Raw genomic sequence first — 5,037 nt, forward strand, 5'->3', positions numbered from 1 at the left:
CTCTGTGTAGTTAATGCTGCTCAATGTGAAAGCACGCAGGTGATGGAGATTTACCGCTGATTACAGAACCGTCTTTACTGACAAGATGCACGTTAAATATCGCATGCGATTAATCGTGCAGCCCTACCCCCAAGTATTTTGGGTCTCTGAAGGAATGTAATTTTGGGGACTTATTTATTCCAGATGATTCTTAGAATCAGGGTATCGACTTTGCGGAAAAAGTGTTTAGTAAAAAAAATGGGGATGGATTGAAAGTAATAAGAACATTTTGGGAGAATATTCATTTTAACCGAATTAATTCTCCCTGGCAGAGACAGGGGAAGCAGTGACCAGTGCTCAAAATCTTTTTCTATTTGGAGTAGCAAGGTAGCAAAGTTAAATTTAAAGAGGTCTTTAAATGTATCCGTGATGCAGACTCCAAGGTACGTAAATCTATGCTGTGCAATCCTAAATGAAAAGTTATGTAACGGGTAGCTTTTAGCTGCAGAGTTAAGTGGAAAATTCTCACTCTTGCTCAGATTTAACTTATAACCAGAGATCAGCCCAAATGACTTTAAAGTATTCAGAGCTACGGGTATTGACCTGCCCAAATCTGAAATGTAAAGGAGAAGATCATCTGCATACAATGACACCTTTTGTTCTGTGCCCATTCTTTTTATGCCCAATATAGAGTCAGACCACAATGCAATAGAGAGGGGCTCAATAGCAATGGCAAAGAGAATTGGACTCAGGGGGCATCCCTGGCGAGTACACCGGTGGAGGGAAAAGGATCCTGAGCGAGTGTTATTGGTCCTGACAGAAGCTTGGGGGGCAGAATAAAGTAACTTCAACCATGAATTAAATTTCTCACCAAAACCAAATGTCTCTAATGTATAAAACAGATATTTCCACTCCACCCGGTCAAAAGCTTTCTCTGCGTCTAATGAAATTATAGCTTCTGGGACAACAGAGGAAGAGGGATTGTATACAATGTTAAACAGTGTTCTAAGGAGTGCCTATTTTTAATAAACCCAGTCTTGTCCGGGGAAATTATGGATGGTAAAATGGACTCCAGACGTAATGCCAGCAGTTTTGATAAGAGTTTAAAGTCAATATTAAGAAGACTGACCGGGCGGTAGGAGGCACAATTTAAAGGGTCTTTATTTGTCTTTAAAATTAAAGAAATAGAGGCCTGGTTAAGTGTTGGAGGGAGCCTAAGTGAATCAAATGATTCAAAGTACATGTCAATCATAATGGTGGCCAATTTATTAAAAAATGTTTTATAAAACTCTATTGGGTTTACTGGACATTTACCACATTGCATCAACTTGATAGCCCGAGTGAGCTCTTCTATAGTAATGGGTTCCTCTAACTGATCAGCAGAGTCAGCAGTGGGTATGGTCAGCTCACTAAAAAAAAAGCATCAAAAACAAGGGGATTATCAACTCCTTCGGATGTATATAGGGAAATAAAATGTTCTTTAAAATTATCATTAATTAGCTGGGGGTTTGTTGTCACTCCTGCTGGAGTTTGAATCTGAGAAATGAGAGGATGAGTCCTGTCGTAATTGATGGGCCAGCAGCTTACTTGCATTTTCACCCTCTTCATAATACTTGTATCTGGATCTAAGCATTAAATTCTCTGCATAACTTGAAGAAAGAATGTCAAATTCTGCCTGTAGAGCGAGACGCTCCTTGTATGTATTCGGGCATGAAGAGGCTGCATATTTATTATCTATCTGAGCAATTTTCTGAACAATCTCAGATAGTTTTTGTTTCCTCATTTTTTCCTTATATGCAGTATCTCCCCCCTTAAATACACCTTCATGGTTTCCCAGAGAAGGGAAGCTGAAACTCCTGGGGTCTTGTTTGTTAATAAAAAAACATCTATTTGATTGTATACCAATTCCACAAAATGTTCATCTGACAGAATGCGAGTATTTAAACGCCAAAGACTACGTGTGCCATCAAGCTCCTTAATACAAATTTTCATACTAACTGGTGCATGGTCTGAAACAACGATAGCATTGTATGAGCATGACTCAACAGAAGAGATTAGCCTGTTGTCTATCAGAGAAAAGTCGATTCGAGTAAAAGTGTTATGTACCTGAGAAAAGAGTGAGTATTCTTGGGTTGAAAAAACGCCACGGATCTAATACATTAAACTCTTCCATAAAAGACAGAATCACATGTGCAGACTTTGAGGGTGTATTATGTCTAGCAGAGGAACTGACGAAGTTTAGGATCAATCCAATAATTAAAATCACCTCCCATAATGATATGATGCGAAGAAAAATCAGGAAGTATAGAAAATAAATGTCTAAAAAAAATCATCATCCAAGTTTGGTGCATAGACATTAACAAGAAGTATTGGAAAGTTACTGATTTTACCTGAGACAATGACAAATCTCCCATTAGAGTCTGCAATGACATCAGAGCACACAAAGGGCACAGACTTGTATATAGGAATAGCGGCACCCCTGGCTTTACCCTGGTTTCTCGGTTTCTTGAAGGTAAACAATGTAAGCCCCTAGATGTTGGAGATGATGTAATATCTTGCTTCGTTTAACTGGTCCATTCACTCCATTGCAATTCCAACTAACGAGTGTGAAACTCCTCCCACCAAACTTATGAGTTGTTCTAGGTTGTCATATCCAATATAGGTCAAATTTGGAATAATTGAAATCATGAACTTCCCTGTGTAACTGACAAATATTGCAGAGACCAAGACAAAAAAAAAAGGCAACCCTGCAAACAGCAGAAAAGTATCCACCCCCCACCCATCCTGGCAAAAGCATCTCCCCAAATGAGACACATCCATATCCCTTTTTAACACTCAGACAACTACAATTAACTTTGCTGCCTGCGATAAAGTGGCAATGAATAAAGAAAGAGCACAGTGGAATATACACAAAAGATAAAACTTTGTCCACAATAACCTGGACACATAAACATATGAGAACTTAGGTTATATAATAGTAAACTAAATATGTTTAATTAGAAATAACATAAAGCAGACAGCCAGATGACAACAGTCATATTCTGTCAGTTTGCATTAACCAAATGCTTCAAGCCGCACTGACTAGATTGTTTACCTCATGCGTTTGTAGGCAAAACAGTTTTTTTTATGAAGTCCGATGCCTCGGCTGGGTCCTCGAACTTGTGTACAGTTCCATTAGGAAGAGTGATCCGCAACACAGCAGGAAACAGAAGGCCAAATTTGATGCCGGTGAATCAGAGGAGACAGCTGCGCAGCGCGACGTAGGATCTCATTGCGGGTTTAAAAAAGTAGTGCACCCTGATAACAAGGGGATGAGGGGGCTCTCCCTTCCTTGACCTCTCACGAAGTGTGCGATGTGCCCGGTCTAGCAGAGGTTTCTTGTGGAGATGTAGTAAACTGCAGAAGCTGAGCAACAAAATCAGCTGGATGCGAACCCTCAACTCCCTCCGGTAATCCGATAAGTCAAATATTGTTCCTTCTGGATCTTCCTTACAGATCTTCACATTTGGCATCCAACTGTCCCACCTGTTTTTGAAGCGTTTAAATTGTGGATTCTAATTCGGTTATGCGATCACTGTGGTCGGATGCTGAGCGTTCCAAATCTCTGATAGTGTCAGCGTTAGATTCCACTTTCTGCTGTATGGGCCCCGGCCAGTCTTTGACTTCCTGTCTATCTGTGGCAATCTCTGCACGTAAATCGGTTGATAAGGAATCAATTTTCGTGCATATATAATTTTTGACCGACTCCAGCATGCCCTGGAGGGGAGCTGTTTGCAGATGAATTCTCAGTGGAACTAATACTCCCTGAAATCACGTCAGCATCCTCCGATGAGTGTGCGGTTTTGCTGCGACCGCGATTGCCCGCGTCCGTTTTTGCTTGAGATGACGACATATTAGTGAGTTACACAGGCGATATGCGTGAACCTGCTATTGTTAATGAACTAGTTTCTCAACTTGTTTAAAGTAGTTATACCTAACTGTGAAAAATAGCAGAAAAATAAATAAATAGATCACTTTCTCACAGAGCAGTGAGGAAACACATCTTACATCCTTTGCCAGGAACAGCCCCCACCCCACCATTTGTGCATATTCAAACCAGGTTTGTCAGTAAGGTTTTGTTTTTAGTAAGAAATGAATAATTTTATGCAACTGTAAAGTAAATTGATCAGAAGTGACAGTAAAAACATTTATAGTGTTACAAAATATTTATATTTCAAATATTCAGCTTTGCCATCAAAGGATTAAAATACATTTTAAAATATACTGAAATAGAAAATATTTCAATTGTAATAATATTTCACAAATTACTATTTTACTGTATTTTTGATCAAATAAATGCTGCCTTGTTGAGCATAAAAGACTTCTTTCAAAAACATGAAAATATCTTACCCCAAACAATAGTGTGTATATATCTCTAAATCTGAATAAATGGAATATATGGACGTTTTTCAGTAAATCTTTTTTTTTAATTTATTTAGCTGACAGCCCATTCCCTAAGTACTTTATTAGTATGGAAAAAAGCAACATGGACAAAACTACTAAACATTCCCTTGTGTTCCACGGTAAAAGGAAAATCATGAGGGTTTGAAACAATACAGGTTTGAGCAATTTAATTTAATGGGTGAACTGTTCGGTAACACTTTAGAATAATGGTCCATTGTTAACAAGTAGCTATGCAGGAAGTAATAGGTAGTACTACATTAACACTTAACTTAATATTATTAACTAATAGAGAAGCAAGATTAACTAAGCAGTAAGTAGTAGCACATTTAGGACAAAGGTAGTTACTTATTAGATATTTGATAATTATTAAATAAAAATATTCTCATTGAGAACTACTTGCGAACTATGACCAGTTAATAAAGAATAACCAATTAATTACTAATCACAGCAGTAACGTCTTAAAAGTGAACAATTGGGTTCTTTGTGGAAACTAATTTATGAATTTGATATCCCCCAAATAAGTCGGCTACAGGTTGAAATTGTGACTACTACTCTTACCAAAGGATGGATGTTCTCTGTTTATTTCAAACAAAAACATAAAATAATAATAAAAAT

The 5,037-nt window shown here is 38.0% G+C and overlaps 1 protein-coding gene across 10 annotated transcripts in view; it reads left to right on the forward strand.

The window, feature by feature from the left end:
- The window catches only part of LOC107691417 (disks large-associated protein 1-like), a 141,686-nt gene that overhangs the window by 71,542 nt on the left and 65,107 nt on the right, over nt 1-5,037 (forward strand). Inside the window, exons 1-2 of one of the 10 annotated variants that reach the window (XM_016489998.1) lie at nt 2,286-2,296; nt 4,731-4,736. The exons of the other annotated variants lie outside the window; for them this stretch is intronic. The gene's annotated coding sequence lies outside the window, so the exon portion shown is untranslated. Of the gene's footprint in view, nt 1-2,285; nt 2,297-4,730; nt 4,737-5,037 lie in introns of those variants that run through there. 10 annotated transcript variants of the gene reach the window in all.

This window comes from Sinocyclocheilus anshuiensis, unplaced genomic scaffold (assembly GCF_001515605.1).
Source record: "Sinocyclocheilus anshuiensis isolate Anshui unplaced genomic scaffold, SAMN03320099.WGS_v1.1 scaffold106, whole genome shotgun sequence".
Taxonomy (NCBI): domain Eukaryota; kingdom Metazoa; phylum Chordata; class Actinopteri; order Cypriniformes; family Cyprinidae; genus Sinocyclocheilus; species Sinocyclocheilus anshuiensis.